We start from the raw sequence: 26,498 nt of genomic DNA on the forward strand, positions 1-26,498 counted from the left end.
GACTCTCAGATATATGTCTGAGCCTGTCTCAAACCCTATATCTTTTGCTTCTGGCTAAGTTCCCTGCATGGACCCTTGGTCATCTCTTGCTACGGTTGTTGAAGGAACCTGCTACTAGCCCCCATGGGACTGTGCCCTGCTCTTGAGGTGCTACCTATGCTGGGGTCACCCTTGGATCCTGGGTTGCCTTCTCTTAGCAGCTGCCTCTCACTATGTCTGAGCATGAGTTTCATCTCTGTGGCAAGAACTTGTAATTTCAAGGGGTAATTTTTTCCAGAATTGCAAAATAAAAAAGCTCCCTTGCAGAGAGATAACAGTTTTCTGCTGGATTAAAAAAAAAAAAAAAAAAAAAAAGAAAAAAAAAAAAAGGAAAAAAGGGAAAAAGAAGGGACTAGCAAAAAACAAAACCAGCATCTTTTTTACTCACAGAACGCTTAAATGCAATTTTTTATTGACTAATTTTTTGCTTTACATAACTTTATACTGTCATGTTGAAGCATTAGATGAAGAAAACCACATTTCCAGATGAAAGGAAATAAAATAGTAATAAAATGAGCTGAGTAGTGTTTCCTGCAGTGTTCAGTATATGCTGTCCAAGGATGTGGCTATGGCAGAAGCACTTATCAACAATTCGATATTCAGTTCTGAAAGGTGAGGAAAGCTGTTCTAAAGTAATTTCTTTGACCTCCAGAACCAGTGGTGTTTCTTTAGCTTTTCTTTTTTTTGCCTTTTGGTCGTCGGTTTCTGCGTCAGTAACAATGTCTGCTTTGTTCTACTATAAACGCTGGAGTTTCTGGAGTGCACTGTATCTTTGTGCTTGGATGTGGGTCTGTGTGTGCAGGTGACTTAGAAAATTATAGCCCAGCTTTGCACCACCATTTAATTCCTGGAAGGGAAACTTCTTGCACCACATCCTGTCACAGTTCGTGAATATGACTGCATGTGCTCCTATTTTCCTTACTAAAACAAGAAAAAAGTCTTTAGAAAGCTTACAGCAAAGGGAGATGATTGTTTAGGAAAAAAATATTTCCTTTACTGGCCTCAGAAAAGTTCTTAAGACATGTTTTCCAATACAAATCTTTTGCCTGTAGAAAACTCACTTTTTGGATGAAGAATGTAAATTAAATAAAAGGCATCAATCAGGCTATGCGTGAACATGCCTTCTGAATCTGTGTCTCAGTGGAAGCCATTAATGGCCCCAAATGTACCACCTAGTTGTTTATGACGTGTCTGCCAGAAGGCTTGTGCATCCATTTTCTAATCTACTTTCAGGCAAGATTGATAAGATAGTCAGTGGCAGTGGTGATAGACGGCTGTGTACAAGCCCACATACCTTTGCCTGAAGTAAAAGGAGCATTGTTTACAAGTTTCCTCCCACAGCAGGGTTGTGGGCTCAACAACGTGCAGGAGACAGACAGGAACAACCAACCTGGGACTGCCAATCTTTTCAGCCACCTAAACAGAAGTTCACCATTGCCTAATTAGTTAGGTTTGTAATGCTACATTTTTACTTTTGTGTACTTTGTGAAGTGAGATACACTCTGTTTGTTTCAGGTGTGGAACAAATATAGCAGAATACAAATGTACTTGATTGTGAACATTATCAAATTAGGTGGTGATGAGTAATCTGTGCTTTCAGGTTCTCACAGAGAACAGTTCTGAATGTACAGCTTAACAGATGTGTCAAGCAGAAAAGCAGCTTTATCAAAGTAGAATATTAAACAATAATTATCTTGCAATTTGATTAAAATAAATTTCAATTGCCAATTATTCCTCCTCCAGATTTCTCAATATCATCTCTGAGGAAAAATATATGAGCCTGTTTTCTAACTTAAGATGGATAGATTGGGAGAAGTAGCTCTTTTGTTTTTAACTCCCTTTCCTTATGCATATCTGAATATTTGATACATATCAATACATATCAGATACACACTTTTATATAAAGAAGTGACCTATTTGTTTGTCTCTATTATTTGCTACTCATGCTTAAAAAGAATAAAATATCAGGACAGATATCAAATCTTCCATATATTTCACTGAAATACCAATGAAAATTTAATCTATCATCTCTTAAAAATTCTTCCTTCAGTTAAGTGGCATGAACACTTTCTGTTCACAGAAGATATAATACAACAGTTTAGAGTGTAATCTTATAGATGTCTATAGTGTGGATAAAGCTGGACCACTGTGCAGAAAAGGCTGCAAAAAATTCATGGAGCCAGGAAGATAAAAACTTGCAGGGAATGGGGAAATGTCTATTCCCAATACTGTTTGTGCCTTTTATCCATGTCTCTTAAGCGGGTATTGCACAGGCAGAGCTCAGATCAGAAGCCAGAATGAGAAACACGGTTTCAAAAAGGCTGTGGGTGTCTGTGCCCTCTTGTTTGCCCTCTCAGGCTAGTGCATGCTGTAGGGCAGTGGACACACTGGGCATGCACAAGGGCCTGAGAGTCTTATTCCAGCCCAGCAGGAATAACAGTGGTTGCAGGTGAGGGAATCTCAGCAACATGAGAGGTCACTTCTGGTCTGGGCACATTCAGCCCCAAAATCCACACTGTAGGTGGGTAGGATCGATTTCAGTTGCCGTGACGCTAGTTTACTTGAATTTGTCCATGAACTGTCTTATTTCACAAATTGTTTGTGATATTGTTGGACTTCATTGAAGTCCATGGGGACAATGTTGTGAAAACAAATGTTAAAAATGCAGTTTACTACAGATACGGGCATATTAAATTGCAGAACATTAAGTGTTGAAATAAATAATTAAGAAAAATCAAAACTAACAGACAATTGCAGGCAACCTCTTGAGGAGATATCTGTTTTCTGTTCAGCCCTAAGCTCAGTAATGGTGAGATATGATCCATTTAATGCAGTTTGAAATGTAAAAGCACTTGTACTCAATTGCATTGTATGAACTGTATGCTCTGACACTGCATTCAAAAATAAATACTGCAGTGTTGTATGAGAATCTCATATGCAACCATTTCTCCTCTGGGAAAATTCAGCACACTTTTTTTTTAATAAAGAACTGATTTTATTTGTCACCACAGAAAATTCTTCTAAAGCTAGCCACAGTTGTTAGGATTTTGCAAAAATACTTATATTGTGTTTGTCCTTATTAGCAAGCTAAGAGGTGCTCCTCCTTAGCATTCAGAACCAACTCCAGCACTTCAGTGAACAGATTAATAATGAAGAGAAAATGGGATAAAGAAGTTTTCCATCCTTTAAGAGACTGTTTAGATATGAAGAGATTAATAGCAGCAGCTAGGGGATTTGAACTAAGAATCTATCTTCACAAACTTCACAGATGATAATGGCACAAAGAAGTCAAAGCCAGATTTAAATAAAATTTATGTACAGTCCTATGGGCAGCACCAGGTCCAAAAAGCCAAGAACCCTCATATTTTGGCACCAGAGCTGAACCTTTTACAGTACAGACCCAGGCTAATGTAGCAACTTTCAGAGTAATGCAACCAAACCAATCTTGAATCCACACTTAAAAATAAAAATGTATATATATCTTGTCAAACAGAAATGAGGTTTATACAGATTTATGTTCCGATGTTGTTTTACATATATGATGATTTTCTGAATCCCCCCAAATAACTGGGAAGTCCTATCTGATTTCTATTACATTTGGCAAAATGGTAGAGATCTCAAAAATAATTAAGCTTCAAGTTTTCTGTGAATAAATGAACAGTTAGAGGAGTGTGTTAATTAAAGCCTTCAGTAGAAATTTATACTCTATTAGAATGTGCATGAAAAAGAAGCCTGGAGCCTGGAATGAAAAACTTCATTTGGACAGCAGTTTGTGAAAAGCAATGATTCAATTGCTCACATCTGGTCAAAGTCAAGCAAGTACAAGGCACAAATTTATAGGAAACCGAGCTTTATTAGCTTCAACGTTCCGGAAGAGATTTGTTTTACTTCATAAATAATTTATTCCTTCATTTTTTGCAGTCTGATGTGCCTCAGCTTTTGGCTGGGTTTGGGAGAAGAAATGCAGTAACACTGTGAGAAAGGCCAAGGCATTTCCAAGCCAGGCTAAAGCAGAAAGTCTGGGCAGTCATGTGAAAATAAATTTGTTATGAGATTTGCAGCCCAGCTTCTAAACCAAATAGTTTTTTATATTAAGCATCGATTATAGTGTGTCATGTTTCAGTTTTCTTTGTGGTCTTTCTAGATGGCTGTCACCTTACTATAAGATATATTAATTCTAATTATCTAGTCTAAGACTTCTCTTTCTGTGAAATATTATTTACAAAGAAGCCACTCATTGCTAAGGCTCAAACCACTTTGTTCCTTCTTCACATCTCTGATTAAGAAAAAGCTTTTTCCTGAATCTCAGAATCTCTGCTAATTGTGCAACTATGTGTGAGAGTGTCTGCAATGAAACTGTATAGAAGTGCATATACATTTAGGCTTCATGAGGCAAAATCTACAGAATTATGGAGCTCTTTCTAAATGCCTATGTCCCAGGAACCCAGCATTGCTTAAGCCCAACCCCAAGACTGGTCAAAGTGTAGTTTCTGTGTTAGTATTGGAAATGTATGACGTGTCAGCTTTTTTTTTTTTTTTTCCTTTCTCCTCTGTTTTTCTGCAGTGCACGGTAAATCAAATTTAATGTTTCTAGCATGTAAATGGTAGCCTCAGTAGCTACCATGCAAGTTTAAGAATATTTGCAGTGGGATTTCCTAAAAGGCTTCATAGAAAGAAAGGCTCATTGTTTGAAGCCAAATTCATCTTTTGGTTAAGACTGATCAAAATAGTTTATACAGATTTTCATAAGCTTTTTGCTCACATTGTGTATTATTTGGCTTAGTGATCAAAACTGAAAAGCATGATTTTAATAAAGTTGAATAAGTAGATTAAAGTAAGTTGCAGGGGCTGACTCATTCCAATGGTAAACAAGTAAACTAGTTTGAGCAAGGCAAGATATGTTGGACATAGCATGTGTATTATCATTACTTCATTTGTTTAGTGCTTTACATTCATATTTGAAGTAGCTAATATATCCAGATAAGAAAGATTACTTTTTAATTTCCACCTGAGCTTCTTGATATGGTTTTACAATTGTTTTTCTGATGAAATAGCTGTTGCTGCGAATTCTAATTCTAATTAGCATCCCTTCAACACCTGGGAATCAATAATTTGTTTTACAAGCCCCTATAAGGAACGACTGAGCTAATCCGTTGGAGTACAGCCTTTGTGCAAGGATAAATCCATGCTCTTGTGAATGCCTATACTAACTACAGATTGATTTTGTTGACTCAGCTATTTAGCATTAGGTGAAAGAAGTGGTAGGAAAGAAACTGGTGATACTAGCCTCTCTGGGGATGTGTGGAATGTGCAAGGTTGAAAGGGTTTGCAGCTTGGAACTGGGAGTTTTGCTCAGGGGTGTAGTGGCCACAGACTGCCAAAGATTTTGGAAGCTTTCTGGCTTTGTTAAAATAATGTGGGTGTATTCTACACAATTGCGCTCTTGCAAGTGCTGGAGGGAAGGTGCTGGTGACCCTCCTGCTCTTTGTCCCTGCTGCTATGGCTTGATTTAGGCCTCCTGGATACTGCACTCTCTGAGCCACCTTTGCTTCTTGGAAATCTCCAGCACACAGAAGATGACAAGCATTAAGGGCATTAATGTGGGCACATGATTACTGGCAACTTTGATATTAATCAACCAACAATCATATGTGCCAACTAAACATCAATGTTTTTAAACATCAAAACTTTTGGGGGAAGGAATGGTCAATCTCACTGGTCCGTTATATCTAAAGCATCTCTACTATTTTTCCTGTAGCATTTAAAGCTTCTCCAGGGTATTTTCCTAATGACAAATTTAAAAACATTTGACCTGTGTCCAAAGGTCTTGTTATGTCGCTAATGCTGCAACCCCAAATATCTGAAAGTGAGTGACCATGTCCTGTTGCTGGCAGTATTCAGTGCCAGGTTGGATGGGGCTTTGAGCAGCCTGATCTAGTGGAAGGTGTCCCTGTGTGTGGTAGGAGGGCTGGTACTAGATGATCTTTAGGGGACCTTGCAACCCAAACCATTATATGACCTAAATCTCTTCAAGTCTGAGGTGGAACAAACAGGTCCTGGTAAAGTAAGATTAATTTAAATGCATGTCGTCATTACAACAGTATTTGTGTAGATACCGTGTCGTATTGTGATAGTATTTTTTTTTTCTTTAACGTGTTTTTCCAGTTGAATGACTAATCTCGGAAATCTGCACGCCGCTTGGGATGCAAGTTACTATGGTTACTCCTGTTGCCTAGTGACACCTGCCTCACGCTGTTGAGTGTGCTACTGCTCATGCCACTCATGCGCAACACATCCCCCTTCAGCTGCCACGGCAGACCAACTCCCTTGACATAGGACAAGTTGTTTTGTCCTGCAGTCCAGGAGTAAAATTGGAATTGGCATTTTTATCTGGAAAAGAAAAAAATAAAAAGAAAGACTGAAGGGTCTCTCTTATAGCAAGGTAAATCCAGTTGCGCCTTCAGGCAGGATCTAACTCCATGTGTTGATGTAAATCCTCAGTTGTACTGTAAGACACAAGTTTGCACAAAAGTTCAGTTTTGGCAGGATTTAAGAGTATCAATCGGTTTCTCAGCCCAGAGACAGAATGAGTAGTAATCAGCTATGGCCTGTCTTCTTTACTGGGTGAAATGCAGCATTACTTCATTTAGAAACAGGTAATGCTCATTTATGTCATTTAAGAACAGAAAATGCATTCATCTTATACATAAGATTTTAAAATACATTAAATATTAAAATACATTAAAATACATCTTTATATATGTCTCCAAGTCAGATTCTCTCAATTATGTCAATTTGTTCTGAGTTGATTGCAGATTAAGAACAATAAATTTCACTGGACTTGGTTATGATGAGCTTCTCAAATACTACCATTTTATGCATGTCATGACTCACCATCATCCAGCCTTAGTATGCAGAGGTCTGCAGTTGATGTCACAGCCTTGGGCTCTGCATTTCAGAGCATTTTCTCAGACTTACAATCACTTTTCACCTGAGCACTTAGAAAGTATTTGTGGTCTATCTGGATTGCTTACATAAACAGAAATTCAAATTGCTTATGTAAGTCAAGTAGGGCACATTTTTGGTGCAGTCTTGTCTGTCTGTAAATAGGAATGCCCTTGTCTTCCTCCTCAGCCTTCCTCTCTGCAGCACTCACCAAACTCATTGCCTTACAGTAGCAGCAGACAAAAGAAAATAGTTTCTGTGCTTATAGTTCTGAGCTTGCCCTTCCAAGCAATGTTCTGCTGAACAAGAGCTCCTTTAGGAGCTTTCTTTCTAGAGTATCAATTTGTTTTCTTCCTATGGTACACAGAGGCATGCAAACCAGTTAGTGTACTTTTGCAGTAAGATCTTGAAAGCACCATTGTTCTCCAGTTAATTCTTGCTTATGACTTCCTTGAGGTTAGTGCCACAGGTGACATCCTTATGCTAAATCTCCTGGAGTAATAAACTCAGTCATCTGTAGTACTAGATCATTAACATAGTCCCAGGTTTGAGCTGGGTCAGCTCAGACTCCTTCCAGCAGGTTTTGGGCAGTACTTGAGACTTAGTACAGAATAGAGGCTATTCCCTCCAGTCAGTTTGGAAGCAGCTCCTGTGGTTTGGAGAGAAATAGTGGTCAGTAGCACAGGCATAGGACATTCTGGTCTAGCCAGTTTCAGTTTCAGTTCTAAGCATGTTTAATCTTCTGCAGTGTAGTGCTTTAACTGGTTTATTCCAGCAATCTGGTTACTTGCCACCTCTTGAGTAGGTTCAGCCTGATCACTTTTTTCAGAGATACACACAAGTACAGGGCTCTCATTCTGCTACATTCCTGAAGATCCATTCAAAAAATCAGAAAGCTGCAAAAACTGATGGCAGTTAGGGTGCAGATGTCAGCAGTTAGGGTGCTGATGTCCTTCAACCAGTGTTTGTCATGGTGAACAACACTGTTTCAGGGTGCTTTCCCAAGATGCTAAACTAGAAAGGACTTCCTAGATCCACTGAGTGATGTTAATCTGCGTTTATCTGTTAATTCTTGTGTTGTAATTAGATTGTTAGCAGTAGAGGGCTTGTAAAGTGCATAGCAAATAGGATTATGATTCAAGACTGCAAATAAACTCTACCATTTAGCAAGTAAAGAAATAGCAACAGCCTTAGACAAGCAAGGAATCTGGGTTGCCTAGTGTGGTGCTGGTGTCCTTGTACAATGAGAAAGGAAGGAACTTCTTTCTCACTTGTCCAGAATCTTTGTAAGAAGCGCATTTCTCCTTTATTTCTAGGAGCGTTTTTAGAGCTTATTGAAACTTTCGCTGTTTTTCTTCTTCTCTTTATTTTCAATTGTAAATGCATGTCAGGACTACTCTCAAATTACAGCCTTCTATTTCTATCTGTATGTCCTATGCTTAGTGTTAAGAGTTGTATTTTTTATTTTCTACGTGCTCTTCCTCGTAAAAAGCTTCATGGTTGAATACAATTTGTTTTTCTGTGTTAATTTAGAATAATGGTTCCCCTTGCCTCATTTGCAGCCCACATACTGATGCAACTTCCCCTTGTTTTGTTCCCAGATAAGTATTGCCACAGTACTTTAATGAAATGATGTAGGACTCTGTTTACAAAAGTGCTTCTGTGGTATCTTACTGCTTTCACAGGAAGCTTAACAGATTGCAGAACAGTAAGTGGCAAATGTTTAGTGCAACATTATGCCAACTTGAGGACAAACTGTTCCTCTTAGGAATGTTTTCAGGCTTAAATGAGAGGAAAATCCCCCTTGCAGAATGAATTCTTGGAGGCGGTGAGGAATGACTGCCACTTCTTTGCCTTGCCAGCAGCTCCAGTTCTCAGCCACCTTCCAAGGCTTTCTTAGATCAGCTGTAGCATACACTCAGCAACAAGGAGAGATAAAGCTGTGACTGACTTCTCCAGAGGAGTGAGAATTCCTCTTTTGTGGATGAGGCTGTAAATCTTGCAGCCTGTCTCAGAGTACAAGAATTGGGTTGTGCCCACAGGTGCTGGGAGGGTGATGGAGAGGAAGACATGAGGCTATGGCAAAGCTATTAATATGAGTAAGCAAAGACTAGCAGCGTAGCTGAAAGCACTGTGAGACAAAACAATTCAGAACTTCAGCAGCGGCAATGAGTCAGACTGAAATATGTGGCATTTCAGCCATGGATACAAGCCACCCATCACATTAATGAATTAATGATTAGTTTGACTAAGTCAGTGGTGAAAGGAGTTGAATTTAATACCATTTTCTGTTAAACCTTCTAAGTGGTAAAAAATTGCTGGCAAGTGGGCTCTGCCTATCAGCAGTTTTCTTCATCTCTGGACCTCAACCTCAGATTAAAATATTCTGCTGGCTTTCTGCGGCAGTTGAGTCCTGGATTCATTAAAAGGGAACTGTGTAACTGTTATCTGTAAATGGATCCAGGACTTCCAGATGTATGGCTGAACTATACAGCATGGTGGAGCCTGGAGGTACAAGAAATGCATTGTGTGCTTTCTATTTTATATCCAGTCTTTGGGACAGGGCAGTATAAGGGTGCTCTAAAGCCGACAGGGTGCTCAGCTGATGCTGTGAATTTATCATAGGGAAAATATAGCAAGCTGCAACTCATAGATCTCAAAGTCCCAGTAGTGCTTGAAGACTGTGAAGTCTGAATGAATTTCAGCCCTGGATGCGCCAGTCTTCCACCTCAGAAATATGGTCCAATAATAGGGGAAAGAGGAACAGAATGAAAAACTCACCATATGAAACCTGTGTTCTGATGAAGAAATGCCATTCTAGTAAGGGTTGGCTCCAGCAAATAATGGGAAATATAGCCTGGCCAGGAAGCTTCATAGAAGACAAAGGGGGATAACAGCTCTTAGATGACAAGGCTCCTGAAGCCATGGCTGTTGCTCAGTAGGTAGTAAGGACCACTTTTACATTCATGATAAGGTGAGCTATTGTGTTTTAGTGTTTTTCATTAAAAAATAATTTTTCGATGGATCATCCAGCTTTTGCAGCAATGTGTTTGCCATGAAAATCTGTTTTAACAAAATTCCTCCTTCATACATATGCATAATTCTGATAAAGGGGGCAGGAGTGTTCCCTGGGAGGACCCACAGCACAGTTTGGGGTACTGCTGGTGGTTAGAGGGGCTGTGTTCTGGCCTGGGTGCTCAGTTTGTCTTCAGGTAGAGGAATTCCCAGGTATCAACTGTATAGGAATAGGTTCAGTGTGTGCTTTCAGACCTGCCCACTGAAAAGTGTCCACACCTTAAACCACCAGAAAGTGCCGTGAATTGAAAACTTGGTAGGCAAATTACCCTTGCAAATCAGCAATAGCAGAAGACTTTCTAGAAGATATACTGGCCAGGAATAGGCTGTGAAGATTACATGACAATGAAAAGGTTCAGAAAGTGTCATTTGACTGCTCCAAAAGTTTTACCTCCATGTAGAGCTAAATATGGATGGTTTGGGTTTGGGTTTGGTTTTGGCGCTTTTTTTTTTTTTTTTTTTTTTTTTTTTTTTTGGTTAGTGGTGGTGGCGTTTTTTTTTTCTGTTTTTTTTTTTTTTTTTGTCCCCATGAAAAAGAAGTATTTTTCTGCAAACACATTAGTCATTTTATCTTCCATGTTTCAAAACTGACAGGCAAAATTAATTGCTAGGCAGGTGAATTCCAGGGGGCCAGTACATGAAGAAATAGTAGATTTATACAGGAAGGCTTTTAGTTTTTGAAGCATATAAAAGCATTTTGGAGAAGGAAGAACTTACTAGATGATCCTCCTTGACACCTCTGGAACTAGACAGTAGACATGGAGTTTGGCAAGCTTTTGAGGGATTATTTTAAAAGTCAAAAAAATACTTTAAATCATGTGAAAATCCTTTTTCAAATGGAAATCCTGTCTTAGTAAAGAAAAAGAAAGGATCATGAATGATGAAAGGTGGAAGGATGTACTGACAAATGTTAAGAAAACAAAACATTACAGTATGATGTATGATCAATTTTTCATGTGGATATCCAACACCAATAACTTAAACATTTTTGGTGTGGGTTTTTTATTTTTTAAGTTCTTCCTTTTTTGTGTGTGTGTGTGTGTGTGTGTGGTTTAATTTTTTTTTTTCTCCCAGGTGTGCATGAGGGTTGGAACTTGATGATCTTAAGGTCCTTTCCAACCCTAATTATTCTGTGATTCTATGATGAAACTATGCCTGTGTTGAGCAATAGGGAACATTATAATAAGGATCAAAGATATGGCTTGTACTTCCCCTTATATTCCTGGCAACAATTAGTCTGTATTCATAAAAAGAAAAGATTGGACTTAAAAATTAAAAACTGGGTTCAAGACCTGCATTGTGAGGAGGATTAAAAGAACAGTAGCTTTGATTACAGTATTATACCTCTGTGGATTAATAAAATGTGTCAGAAGCTTTAATAGGCACAAAAATATTAAGGATACGTTATTTGGCTTACTAAAAATTAACAGTATGTTATAAATTCATAGAAAATTATCTTCTAACGCTTAGGATTCCTAACAGTTCCCTCCCAGAGAAGTTGTAGGTGCCCCATTGCACAGGCTGGATGGGGCTTTGTGCAACTTGGTCTAGTGTAAGGTGTCACTGACCCATGGCAGGGTGGTTGGAACTAGACGATCTTTAAGTTCCCTTCTTCCAATCCAAACCATTCTATGAATCTATGATTCCATAATTCTATGAATTCTTTCTTTGTGGCAACTTTGCAATGGCTGTACCACCTTGTGCAACAAAATGAGAACAAGTATGCTAGTAAAATAAAATTTATTGATTTGATTTTTTCTTTAGTATTTTCTACAAGCAGTATCCATATTCCTGTTCTCTAGATTCACTTACACATGACATGAAGATTCCAGAGACGGACTGCAGGAAGCAACAGTAGTCTGAAAGCATCAAAGATCAGTATGTTTTTGTGCTGTGCCGGTTTTTAACTCATTTATTTTAGAAACAGTTGTGTGAAAGTTCTCCTGGCACTCATTTTTCTCCTATATAAAAATACCATCTATTTGTGTGTGAAAATAGTATTTTTGATGACAGTCTACTGCAATGTCACATATACGTTTATGATGTTAATGGAAAAAAAAGAATTGATTTATACTGTTCTACCATGATAGATAGTAACTAGTTAGTAGTAACTAACATGTTTTATTGCTATTCAAAGATGAAAATAATTAAATGAATAAAAGAAAGTGCTGGCATTATGAATAATTCTCAATGAATAAAAATCCTGGTTTCATGGAAATGTTTATTTTAATAATAATGAAAATGAGAGCTATAATAAAATAAAATCCCTTATAACTATGCCATAAAAAGAGAATGTTTTTCTCAAGAAATGTTTCCAGAAAGCAGCAGAGATTCTCTGGAAGAGCCATATCCAGTACACAGTAGCGGGTTTGATTCAGATAAGCAAAACCAATTACTAATCGTAATTTCTTGAACAGATTAGAGGTGCCTCTTTTGTGCAGTGTATTCCCTGTCTTCTAATAAGGCAGTGAGATAGTATAGGCAATCTGCATCAAGCCACTTCTGATGAAACTCCTGATTTTAGTGGGGTAAGGGTATTTTGGTAGCATGAAGGGCTGTTGGAAAAGAGGAGTCCCATAGGAATCTACAGTATTGCCTTTAAATTTTGATATTTCAGCAATTTATTAGCTGCAGGCTCAGGATGTCTGGTGCAAGCCAAAAAAAAGTCTCAGGGCTGCAGACTGAAAAATCTGTTTTCCTAAATATTTATAAAAAGATTTAATTCAAAAGCCCCTCAGCCAGAAGTTTCTATCATATTAAAACTTTGTTTTAAATATTTCTCATGTTACATGATATAGTTGAATCTTCTTGACCGATTAAATAGGTTCACAGGTTATTGACTTCTAAGAAAGCTTTGTTTTTCATCACAATCCTGGGTTATTTGGTTTATTTTGTGTTCTCACTTTAGGCTTAGTTATGAAACTGAAAAGAAGAGCCAAAATGAAGAACATTTGCCTAAAGTCAGTCATACGCAAACTGCAGGCAAACCTAGAAAAACAGTGTGAAGATACGGACAGACCAGAATAGAAGCAGCCATGACAGATGAGTCACCTAGTATTTTATTATAGTTATATTACATTAGTTGTGTATACTTATGTAAGTATATATATAAGTATATGCCTTGGGTAATATGGTTTAGAGTGAGGTGTCCCTGCCCATGGCAGGGGGGTTGGAACTTGATGATCTTAAGGTCCTTTCCAACCCTAACTATTCTATGATTCTATGATTCTATATATATATAATATATATAAGTGTATATATATAATATATATACTTATATAAGTATACAACTTATCCAGATTAAACTAGAACTAATAACCCTCTTCTGAACAATGGGAAAAGCTTTCAGGTCTGGGCAGCGGTGTGTTAGAAAAGGTAAACAGGCATTAAACAGCAAATATCAAAGCTTCTTAAACTGCTGAGAAAAAAAAACACCCATACTGTTGTGTTTTCAATCCTTGGAGCAATTGACTGGCAGGGACAAAAACACAGTGTTCTTCAGGAGGGGGTCATCCTGCCCCTAGAACTTCATTATAACCATAAACAAAGGAGCTGAAAAAGGCTAAGTAAACAAAACTAGAAACAGTTTCTTCTTTTGAAATTCATATGCAAGCTAAAGTACATTGAGGAAAGAATTTTGTTTCATTTGTTCGCTGCTGCTCTGCCATTGCCTAGTAACATTTTCAAACAGTGCTGGCTACTGCTTGGAAGCAGAATTAGTGGGAAGACTGAAATCTTCCCCCAAAGAAAATATTGGTTTTTCAGTGAAAAATTGAATGCTGAAGGTCTGAGCCTGAACTCATCAATTTTCAACCTCAGACTTTTATGTTTAAAACTGGTTTGTTTGTTTGGATTCTTTAAATGTGGAATGCTACTTTTGTGCCTTGTGGGAACTGCACCTCAATTGCTCATATCCCATATTTTTTCATGATGTTCAGTGAAAGTGCAACGTCTCACATGAAAAATGGTCACATTTTAGTGTTTAGTACAAACAATTTTCTCTGGAAACAAATCAACTGAATACTGGAACTTTTCACATAGCAATGCTTGGAGATCAAGCTTGTGATGCATGAAAAGCAAAGACTGCTTCTGCTAATCTCTTGCAAAACTGTAGTAAAAGACACTCAAAATTCACCTAACTGATGTTGTCAGTTCATATAAATTCACATATAAAAAAGAACTATGCTGAAAAACATAATTTAAGATTAAGGGTCTGTTGCACATCTATGGTTGCCTCCAAAATTCTTAATTTACCTACCATGGATGTCCATTGTCTGAATTGAGTGTAAGGGGCAAAAAAGGGAAGAAGAAGAAGTGATTACATAATTAAAGACTATATTTAAATGCAATTGTATGAGCAAACAGAATAAAGGTTGCCAGGAAATAATTTATCTGATGATTCCTAACTTCCAGTGTCAGACCTCAGTTCCTCAGCCTGTATTCCTTGACAGCTGGTCACGTACCAGCTGTGGTCCCACAGTCGTATGGCTAAAACTGTAAATGACAGCAAAAGGACTTGCAGCCTAAGTAATCTTTCTGCATATTAATTTTAAAGTTAATTCCTTAGCTGTGGTTTGAAAAGGTGACTGAAAACTTGTCCTGTGACACTGTAAAAGTGTCTATCATCAGATTTGAACCCCCAGCTCTTTTTCACATCACTGATGTCAAAGCTTGACAGAACTGACTTTTGGTCAAAAGAAGTCTGTTATTCTTTGTGGGAATATGAGTCCTTGTGCTACTACATAGATGACCTCATGAACTCGAAAGCATAACAAACACAGTGATTCCTCTGTGGAGTGAATCTGTGCTCTGTGTGGGACTTCTTGATTGAGGATGGATAGCTGTGGCTTCCTTCAAAGCATGGGTGAAGGGATCTTGCTCATTTTAGTGTAAATTTTCCATTAGAACTCCTCACTGGAGTTGGAAGACCTAGCAATGGCTGTGTGTTTGTGCTAGGGAGTGTAGAGCTGGTCACGTGTTGAAGGCAGGCTGTTCACTAGGCACGTGTTGAAGGCAGGCTGTTCATTTCTAGGCACAAAAAATGCCCAAGACTGTAGGATGTAGCTAGACATCCTTTCATCAGAATTCAGTGAAGACCCTTATCTTACAATACTTGTGTTTAGTTACTTTAGTATTGGCAAATATAAAAATCTGATGGAAAAGATGGTAAGAACTTCTTAGAGGAGATGCAATACTATTTTGTAAGACTTGTGGAGCCACAGCCAGCCCCATGCAGCAATATCTCATTGAAACAATCACAGGAAGGTTACTGCAATACCTTATAAGAAAAAGGAGACCTTGAAAATTACATTTCTTTCTCTGAAGTTCTTTTAAAGATGCTCTGATGCAGCTGTGCAAAGGACTTCTGTACTCTCTGTATGGATGCTGAGTCATTCTGATGTCAAATGCATGAAGCCTCCAGGAGATGAAGGTCTGTTGCTGCTGAGTCATACTGGCATGTGCATCTTCTCAACATCAGCTGGCACACAGGAAGGACTGATATGCATCTCTCACTCCTCATAAGTCTCCTTGTCTCTCATGAGCTTGGAAGACTTGAGTTCTGCTTTGGACATGTCCTAGAGAATAATGCTAGGAATACTCTCAGGTGATGTTATTTCCTGGTTGCTTCTTGAGTTTCTAGTTAAAATGGAATGCTAGGTGGAAAATAAATGAATATTATATAGATTGGGCTATTAACAACCTTTTAAACTATTCTGGTATTTCTATTAAAAGATCATTTTCCCTGCTGCAGCATTGGAAAGAGAAGCAGACTTAGAACTCTATGTGTCTTACACATGGTGTGAGCTGCACCACTTGCTATGTGCCTCTGAAGACACCAGTGAAGACAGCTTTCATTCCCAGTACACAAAACTGATTTTAATTGTTTATACGTTATTGAAGCACTGAGTTTAAGCCAAAACCTTTCATACCCTGCCTGTGTCCCTGGCTGAATGCTGTTATATTTCAGCCAAATAATTTAGCTCCTTCAGTGAATGAGGCTAGGAACAAAGTGCCACTTTGCTCATGTTAATACTTTGAGATCTTTTCTGTAAAATTCTCCAGCCCCACTCGGCTTTGAAGCAAGAATTGTAAATTTGGCAGAGGGGTAGTTTTTACGTCAAAAATAAGCCTTCCATCACACATGCAAAAATCCCCCCAAATTTTTGTGAAGTCTTAATAATTATGTCAACTGCAATTCATACAGATTCAGGAAAGTTGTGAGAAAGCTGTTACTTCAGGCTTATGAGATCTCTCCAACAGAAACTAAGGACCCTTGCAAACTTCATTGTTACTTTCAGATCGATACTTTACCAGTAGCTGACCAGATGTGTTATGTGTGCTTTCACCACAAAGCAAATATACTTCAATCAATGACTTTGGGGAAACTAATTTTTCATGTTTACTTACCATAGCTTTCACAAGTATCTCATAGGAACCACACATTTCATAGCCTCCTATGTGCTATTACCATAGAATCATAGAATAGTTAGGGTTGGAAAGGACCTTAAGATCATCTAGTTCCAACCTCCCTGCCATGGGCAGGGACATCTCACACTAAACCATATCACCCAAGAGTCTGTCCAGCCTGGCCTTGAGCAGTGCCAGGGAGGGAGCATTCACAGCTTCCCTGGGCAATCATTTCAGTTCCTCACCATCCTCACAGTAAAGAACTTCTTCCTTATATCTAACCTAAACTTCCCCTGTTTAAGTTTTAACGCATTACCCCTTGTCCTATCACTACAGTCTGTGATGAGGAGTCCCTCTCAAACATCCTTGTAGGCCCAAAGGACCATATCTACCTCCTTTTTCCATATTGGACTGTCAGCCTAAATGTAAACATTAAATATAGTCAAGAACATCTCCTGGATCTGGAGGTTAACTGGAACCATGTGACTCATGCCCTTACGTCTAATAGCTTCTGCCTTCCAAAATGGATTTGGCATATCTAAGCCACTTATTAGGAATGGCAGCTGGCCTGTGCTAAGCCCTGTGCCCAGGCATTGCTCAGTAGAATGCCACCTGGCATGTGAGTGTGTATGAAACACCATAAGGCTCAGTATTTAGGGTCTTCTATACCTTAACATGCTTTTTACTTAAATCACCTACCCTGAGTCATAAATTCAAATTATCATAGGTTTTTGCTTTGGACATAAACAGAGTGAAAGGATATTTATCATTACTAGGTCAAATCTTAAAGCTTATGAAAAGCCCTCCCATTAGCACCAGTTATAATAGGATTCAGAGGCTGTCTCTGCCTAGTATCTAAAATTGCATATTGGGTCCTTGTGTGATTTTAAAAACCAACATTGTTATCAAATTCCCATTTAAGTTACAGGCCGTTTGGTCACCTGTCTCTGTGAGCATTGGTAAATGGCATGAACTTGCACTGAGGTGAAATTTCTATCAGAGGATCATTAACAATAACAGTGCTAAGATGTGTGGATGAAAATTTGAAATAGCATCTATTTGCCTTTACAAATTTGACCCTAAGTCCTAGGACCATGAAAGACAGGTTACCTAAACTGATTGCATGAGCTCCTAGAGTATTACAGAGATGGAGCAATGAAACAGAAAGTTACATCTCTCCTGAGTTCCTGAAATATTTACACAGTTACCATCCATCTATTCCTATCTGTTTGACTATATTTTTCCAAGGTTGGTGAAACTAAACCTGAAGCTTTTAAGTAAATAACTTTCAAGAGTTCTCCTTGAGACCAGGAGCACTATTGTCATGAGTCTTGTGAGAATTTCTCTCTAACGAGATTTTCAACTGTGATGGCAGTCTAATGGCACAGAAATAGGACCTGCCAGCTGGAACACTGCATTGAAAGTATTGAAGTACCTCAGAATGACAACATTTTGCAGAAATGTGTTTAAGAATACACAAAGGGGTTTTGTGGGTTTGTTTTGTTTTGTTTTGTTTTGTTTTCTCTTTTCTTCAGATGCAGGGAACTTTATTATGTATTACCATTGATTCTGGGGTACCACCTAGAGACATTGGATACCATTCTAAGTCCATGGCTTGCTTGACACATAAGTGATTTGAGAAGAGTTGAAATAGATATTGGCTGCTGTTGCCAATTACCGCTCCTTCACTCCTTTTCTGAAACTGTTTCAGAAGTTCTGACTTCATTTTAACACGAGGATAACCATGCTGTGAAATAGTGATAAATGTCACAAAATGGAATTGGCAGCCTCAGTCAACTTCTTTGAGAAATTCCTTTATTAATAACTAAAGAATTTTAGGTCCTGGAAAATTATCATAACCCATCTAAATAACTTGGATCATAAGTGGGTTTTAGCTATTATTTTTCTGAGAACAGAATCTGTTTAGGGGTGGAGTGTGCATTACAGGTTTCATAATGAGCCTGTTAGAGATCAAGGTTTAGTAGTAAATCCCTCGGCATTTCTTCTTTCCTGCTAGCTATTCCTTACAATTTTTCTTTAGTAACAAAGATTTCTTCTGTGCTGCAACTAAGTACTCTTTCTTGTCTAAATAGTGTAAAATGTTTCTATTGGTTGCAAATCAAGGTATTTCATACTCTATTTCAGATCAAATGTTTTACAGCTTTTGACGTAAAACATGAATCTGTGAGGATGGTGCCACCTAATGTAAATTTAGAACATGACAATCATTTTCCATTTGACGTTAAATTGCCAGTTGGAACAAGGTTAGGAATTTAGTGTTCTTTTATCCCTTCTGTCTAATTATCTGGGAGGCTGTTCTGCCAGAGATTTCCATGGAATGACTGAAAAGGTCTTAGTTCTACAAGATTCACTTCTATTCTGGTCTTTTTTTTTCACCAACACATTTTGACCATTTCTTGATTTTTAAACATGGAAAATACAGAAAACATTTGACTAAGTATCTCTCAGATTTAGCTGCTTGCAGCTCTCCTAGCTTCAGCTGGAATCACCTATCACGTGAGAACATTTTCAAAGCCTGCTGAGAAGAAACAAGGGACAATGACTTAGAGAAATCCTAACAGAGTAGCAGCTGTCCCTCTAAACTACTCTCTATTTGTATTGACGCAGACTTAGGCATGATCAGGCCCAGTCACTGGTGTAAACCTCAATGCTGCTGGTATTTTCATCAGTAGGGTCAACTCAGATTTTAAGAGCATGTATTGTAGTTTACAGCAGTTTACCTCTTCTGTGTTGCTGTAACTTAAGTATTGAGTCTCGGATACAGTTGAACCTGGTCAGAATTGTGTTTTAAAGAATTTCTTCCATAACAGGAAAAGGGATTTAAAGTTATATAAGGATAAGGAGAGATTAGTGGGTAGCAAAGGGACTAAAGCAATGTTGCACTAAGTAGTTAGGTCTGCACTTATCTAGGCCTGATCAGTTTGGATCAGATTAAATGGATTAAAAGGTGTCAGCTGAGCCGCTGAAATCAGTGAAGCAGATCCATTGATATCAGTAGCAAGCTGCACACGACTGAAACTGGACACTATAAAAGTCATAATTAAGGCTAGTTTAGCACAGGGTTTGACAAAATAAAAAACAGCCACCAACCCATCTCCCCCTAAACCGCAAAGCTCTCTAAGAAACTGTTTCCTGTGACACTGGCTTGTTTTCAAGGCTTCCTTGAAAATATGAGACGGGAATATATTTTTTTATTGAAAGCAAGGATTCTTAAATTGGCTTTCTTAAGGCAGGTAGGGTTCCAAGAAAATGCAAAACCTATTGTGAATCAGAACTGTATTCTGATTTCAGTGATCCCTAGGAAAAATACAGATTTTTGAGGTTAATTCTGGTTAAACTATATAACTAATCTTACATTTTTACATCTGTGATTACTTTGCTCCTGTGCTCTTATGACTGGTTTGGATTTCTTGCTCCTAGTTAGGAAAGTTTTTGAAGACTATGTATGTATTCAAGTGCAGCTAAGCATAGAATGACTTTTTGCTTTTCCCTTAATTGTCTCAGCAGGAGCTTGTGGGGACTTCTGCTAAAATGGGGTTGATTGTTAGGCAAAATGTCAAAAGGGCTCTTCAAGACTGAATGAATATGGAAAAGAAAAAGCTGTGGAGGGTGATGGCAAGTAACAAGAGATAACAGGAATCAAATCATGGTGGGCTGGTCATGGTCCAAGCTGACAGCTGGTGGTAGCCATATGATCTTATTCCAGTGCGGATTCATGGCCTCCCAAATTGGCATGGTTCTGGAATAAATTATGAGACTTTATGCAGTTACAGCACCTCAGCCTGTGACACCGTTGTGTTGATGAGTCAAGAAATACCTGTTACATCAGCCAGGAATTTGTGTGGTAAATCAATGTGGAAAATCCCAGCTGCCACAGAAGATGGTGGTGATGCTGCTGCTGTGCAGCTTCTTCCAGTTCACCTGAGAGAGTGTCATAGTTAAACAGCATCACAGGGATAGCTATAAAAACTGGAACAAGGTGTACTGGGCAGAACTAGGGGCATGGGAATACTTCTTCTAGCTATGGTCTTATTTTTGTTTTGATTTTATATTCTTCATGACTTACCTAAACCCCTTAATATTATTCTGTACTTGGCTGGTTGTTTTGTTTAGTTTTTGTTTTTTTTTTAATTCCATTACAGTGACAGCTGTATACAGGAGCAAATAAAGTAGCACATGCTTTGCAAATAAAAGCTGGCCTATGAGAAAATACTTTTAGTATAAGTCTCTATTAAATCTATGAAGAACAGTCTGGCTTCCAGACTGGAAGAGAAATTCTAGTTTTGTCAGAGAATGAAAGCAAAAAAAAAATAAAGCAATAGATAAAGAAACAGAATTATTTTCAGTCACCTAATTAGACAGAGGAAGCAATGTCAAGGATGAAACATATTTTATTCCTTTTATTAAGAATGATACAAACTCACAAGTGCTTGGCTGCTTGTGTAAGAGAATCACTTTGACTCATGCAGTGTCAGGCTTGTCATTGTCTTCTAATCAATGGTTCTCTATAATTCGAAGAGCAGTTTTAAATTCTAAATATAGAAAAAAAAGTGTTGTTAAGAGTAAAATTAAAAAGGTCCCTGTGTTTTGTTTGCACATTTGATATATAGAACACAAAAAACTGGGAAAGGTGTGATAAGATTTGGTGTTTCATTTTAATGTTGGAACTATGGAAAGCTTGTATTAAGACATCATTTGAAGAGCAAATAGTGTTACAGTTTCGAATAATCAACCTTTTTGACAGCTGTAGTTATTATGAGCATAAAATAATTATTACCTATTGATAAGATTTCTTATGCATGCCATTGATATGAAAGTTAAGTTCATTAACTTCTAATACATTTTAGACTCATTTTTCAGTCCTATCCTTGTCTGTGAGTGCCTAACTTTTGGCACCTGCAAATAGAGGAGTGAGCAGTGCTTTGCTGTGGCATGTCTAGCTACATATCTGGAGTATAAATCACTGGGCAACAAATGAGGGATACTGGATAAATGTGGTCATGCATAGCAAAGGCATACTTGTGAGAATGTGGGAAAAGAAAACCATGTGAAGAAATCTTAAAAGAGGACAAAGCAGAAAGATAGCTACAGTAGCTGAATAAGGATCATTGCAAGTCCAAGCTCTAATAAATTTTCTATTTTTATGTTTTACTAGGTAGCAATATGGAATTTAACTAGCTGAAGTCTTTTGCAAATCTTGATAATGAATAATCTTTTATGTCATCTGTGAATAAATATAGAAGAAAAGAACAATTTTTGCAAGACAAACTACAGTGTTGTTTAATAATCATGGCAAGGCACAGGGTTACAGATAAAACCAGAGATATATTCTGTTGGTGAAGGAACATATTAGGTTAGATTTTCCTGAAGCGATCTTGACATTCAGATTTCAACTTTGGCTTTGTATTGCCAGCCTTTAGGTATTAGTACAGAATGTTACAGGTTTATGGCAGTGAAGGGGGGACTGAGTATCTGCTCTTGCTGGCCATGTAATTGCTAGCCTCAGAACTTGGGAGGTCACGGATCTTGGTTCTCAAAAGCTCCTGAGATAGGTCTGTGGAAAATCCATCTTAGCTTGTATATCCATGCAGTACTGCATAGTGTGGATGTTAGTTACACTAAATAGCTGGCACCACTTTGGGAATCTCCACGTGTTATAAAAATCCTATGAAGCTGTGAAAGGCCTTTTGTTTTGAGGGCTTCTGAAACTGGAGGAAACAATTTTTCCTGCTAACCCTTAGTCACCTACTTTAGCTTTCTTTAAAGAGAGAACTAATGTTAGTTAGGTGCAGATGTGTCAGTTGGTGCAGATATGTGTCTTTTAACCAAACAGGATTAGAAATGGGAGTAGTCACATTCCATAAAATTTAGGTAATGAGAAAAAATGATAAAATTATCTTGAGAAATTTTCCATGCCTAGGAGAGCATGACAGGATGTAATCCCCCCTTCTTCCAACCTGAGGAACACTAGGCATTATCCAAGACCTAGCTCAGATACAAAAACCTGTATTCTCTAAAGTATCTTTTGAACAATTTAGACATTTCAGCGGACCTGCAGAAATTAACAGCTGAAGGTAACCTACACTACTGGGAAGAAAAAGGAAGTTTCCTGGTGGATGCCCTGATTCTTTGCTGCTTAAAATGATGTTAATTTGGAGTATATAGAAATTTCCCCTTCTAGAAAACCAATTTGAATGGGAGGAGAATACAAGCAGTGATAATTTTAGCCTCTTTATTTCAACCTTTTCAACCTCTGCTGCAGCTAGAATCAGAAGTAGTTCTGTTAGCGTAGGAACAAATGCAAAACCACGGGAATGGTTATATGAGGTGCTTTATTGCAGTGCTGGGAAACCAGGGGTACGCACCCAAATCTGGTTTCAACCTCATCACATCGCGGTCGCAATTTATACACATTTAGAACGGGTTACAACATTAACTAATGCATATGCATTAAGGATTGCCACATCATAAATGTTACATCAGCCTCTTCTACGCTTGTGCAGCCCCCTCTGGTGGTCGTCTGGTGGTCGTTCCGATGAAGTAAGGAGTCTTCCTCAGATGAAGTAAGAAGTCTTCCTCAGGTTGTCCTCTTCACCTTTCCCTTACAGGGACATATCCCAACCCTTGTGTGGATGCTAGGATTTTCTTATCAGCTTCTGGTATGCTCTTCTGGCTACCTCATGCATAGGTTCTACTTGGGTATAGTCTTCAGTACATACTTTTCTAAATCTGCCCATAAATCCACCCGTACACCTTTCACCATATATGGTTATGCTATTAAGACTACCATTGCAACACTGGTTACAGAGCAGCTGTGTTACAAAACTGCAAAGTTACAAAATTTTCTAATATACAAAATCCCACTATTGATTTATAAATTTCTCAAACATAATCATTCCTACTATTTTATACAATTGTTTTATCATAAAAACTTCGCCCTTTTCCAACAGTTCTAAGCCACGATGATGGTGAAGTTGTGTGTATAAGGTTGCTGACAGCTTCCCAGCAGAGAGCTCCCCTGAACTGGCAGTTATTTGCTGCAATTTTTTAGCTGCTGAAGGGCTGCTAATGGAATAATGAGCAGTTTGCACTTTCTCATTACCACTTATTCATCACAGACAGTGTATACAAAGTACCTGTAGTTAAAGTATTAAGTGATCATTTCTGTGATCCTTTGTCTGTGTTATATTTCCAAAGTGTCTAGGTTTTAGATTAATTTTTGATAAACTGTGGTTGAAGCACAGCATATTTAAATTAAACAGTTGCACAAACTCATTAGTTCTACATTCTAAAAGAAAGGGATCCCTTTTCATAAATCTGTTTCTCCTCCAGAGAACAGTCTGATGGGTTGTTCTTCTGAGGATCCTTTTCCAATGATGCTACTAAGAGCATACAGCTTGAGGAAGTGGGTTCACTGCTAAGGATGTTAAACATGACTTTGTAGCAAATATGAGCCGGGGAAAGAAAAAAAAAAGCACAGAGTTATGCTAATGTTAAGATTGAAACCATCTCAAGGCTTTTTATGAAGGAAGATCCATATTTTGCTACACCTACCTAAAAGGATTAAAGACTAGAAAAATGCTTCTGTAATCAAGTGGAAAAGGAAGAGAGGACGAAATACGGGACAAGCAGCTGAAAGAGGTAGAGCCAGACAGCTCCAGGCCATTCATCAGCCAAGAACCAAGGTTAGTGGGGTGGGGGTAATAGGGATGTTTCTCTCAGCTGCATCCATGATCGAACGGTAGTCATTAATCATACTTTTTGACCCTGTGACTCTTTAGTGCCCAGTGCAGACACTACACTGGGTTTCCAGTGATTTTCTGGTGGAATTCACCACTTATAAAGTCTATTATACATAATTCAATGAAAAATGTAAAATAAGCATGGTACCATTCATTTTATCTTCTCTCTATTGGATACTAACAGAATATTTCTTCCTTTTAGTATACCTTCCTCTGGAGCTTTTATTTTTTGGAGGAAAGTCTGTAGAGAGGTTTGTTTTTATGAATACTCTCACTTGCGTGTGACAGCAGTTTTTTTTGCAAAAGCTTAGTGACAGAAAATGTCTTTCTAAATAAACATGTAAAAGCCAGTTTTTTTTTTTTCTTGTTTTTTTTTTTTAATATGGATTTTCCTTGTGGATATACAATAGATTTGGAGTGATTTATATTATTTGCCAAAGGTGGAATGTTAATGAGTATTACTGTACAAATGGTGCTCTTTGCAGTATTCCATGTATTGTGGCAGATGTGAAATGAGCTTCCATCAGTTTCTAGATCAGATTCTCAGCTTCTCTGGTCTGCACAGCACCATTGAAACCAGTAGCCTTTTTCAGGCACGTGTTGTCAGAGAGCCATCTCCCTCCCCTACTTCACTCTGTACAGAAAATAAAATGAAGCAAACCAATACTGTTTTTAGGAGGGCCTAATAGGTACTTGAGATGGAAACAAATGATTCTTCCAGTGCTAATGAAAAGATTATTCATTACTAATGATGTTTGCAAGACTGATGCCTCAAAAACTATTCTTTAAGCCACAATTTGTTCTTTCTTGTCTTTATATTCTGATTAGCAGAACAGAGTAGAACAGAATACAAAGCCTAGTAGAGATCTTTTGTACTTGCAAAAATGTAATGAAGTTAATTAACAATATGTATAAATGAGTCAGATGTACAATCATAGAATATTATAGGCTGGATAGCATCTGTGGAAGTCATCATGTTTGATCCACCAATTAAATCAGGGCCAGCTTTGATACTGTATCAGGTTACTCAAAGCCTTGTACACTCAAGTTCTGAGTCCCTCCAAGGATGGAGTTTCTATGGGTAACCTGTGCCAGTGCTTGACCACCCTTATTGCTCTGACAAATGAGATTTTTAACTTGAAATGTGTCTTCTTCAAACTATAAGCTGACGTTTCATGCTTGCATTCAAAATGGAAACAAAAATAGAAAAGGAAAGCCAGAAGACCTGTTTCTGTATGGCCTCTGCTTCTCAGACTATTTGGTCTGAGTAGTCCTGCTCAGAAATGCTCTCCTTTTGCTACAGCTCATCACAACATAGAGTCACAAGCTATAGGTTTATGACACCTGTACATTGCCTAAAAACGAAACTGTGAAATTTTTCTGTGGTATGATGGCAGCCTGAGGGCAACTATTTTTGAAAAAAGTATTCTGCAAGTGTGAAATACGAGCTCACTCCTCTGAACAAAATACATTTTTATTGAGAGACAAAATCCATAAAGCAAAAGCAGCAGTACTGGGCATGTGACCGTAGCCAGAGGAGCACTGATTAGCATTTGTTACAGGTTTATATACTTTCACTTTTGCATTAGTCATACATATTCATAATTCCCGTGTATAGGTGGGGAATATTATAACTATCTCCAGGAACTTATTATCATAAGTCTCCTCCTCTTGGTGTCTGCGCACTGCTCTCCAGTGACTGTGGGAAGAGGTCTTGAGAATGAAGTAAGCAGTCTTCCTCATGTGAGTAGGGGTCTTCAAGATGAAGTAAGCAGTCTTCCTCGCGGTGTACTTTTCACCTTTGGCACTACTGGATGCCCCAGTAATCACAAAACTAGCTGAAACCAGCTGTATCCGTAATTCTTGATAGCTGGCAAAGATTTAGAACAGTGTGACCTTCCTGCAAAATTTATTGCAGGACGGGCAGACAAGGAGTATCCAAAGCTAGCAGATGTTTGGGAGGCACTGTCTCTAAACTAACTGATAAGTAGAAGGATGATGTGAAACAATTTACTCATGTTTAGTGGGGCCACTAAATTCCACAGACTTACAACACATTGTTCTTTATCTTCGACCTAAGTTAGGCTAAAAGTACTTTAACCCTATGTTTCCCAGGTACTAGCTTTTCTTATATCAAGCTCACACCCCTTTTCTTTTACCTTTACAAATTCTTTTGCTATGTGACTCCATTTTGCTTGAGTTCTGTCCATTTTCAACTTGTTGTCTAATCTTGTGTCTTTAGTGTGAACTCATACAGTTATATCCACA

General features: G+C 38.1%; 1 long non-coding RNA gene across 1 annotated transcript; it reads left to right on the plus strand.

Moving 5' to 3' along the window:
• The first annotated feature begins 6,219 nt into the window (after positions 1 to 6,219).
• LOC133209299 (uncharacterized) lies at positions 6,220 to 13,109 on the plus strand. The gene is made up of 3 exons (XR_009724649.1): positions 6,220 to 6,481; positions 11,840 to 11,937; positions 12,968 to 13,109. It is a non-coding gene; the product is annotated as an uncharacterized LOC133209299 (long non-coding RNA).
• The last annotated feature ends 13,389 nt before the right edge of the window (positions 13,110 to 26,498 follow it).

Source organism: Neopsephotus bourkii, unplaced genomic scaffold (genome assembly GCF_033783945.1).
Source record: "Neopsephotus bourkii isolate Nb327-2 ecotype Australia unplaced genomic scaffold, CSIRO-AGI_Nbou_v1 NB_330, whole genome shotgun sequence".
Lineage (NCBI taxonomy): Eukaryota > Metazoa > Chordata > Aves > Psittaciformes > Psittacidae > Neopsephotus > Neopsephotus bourkii.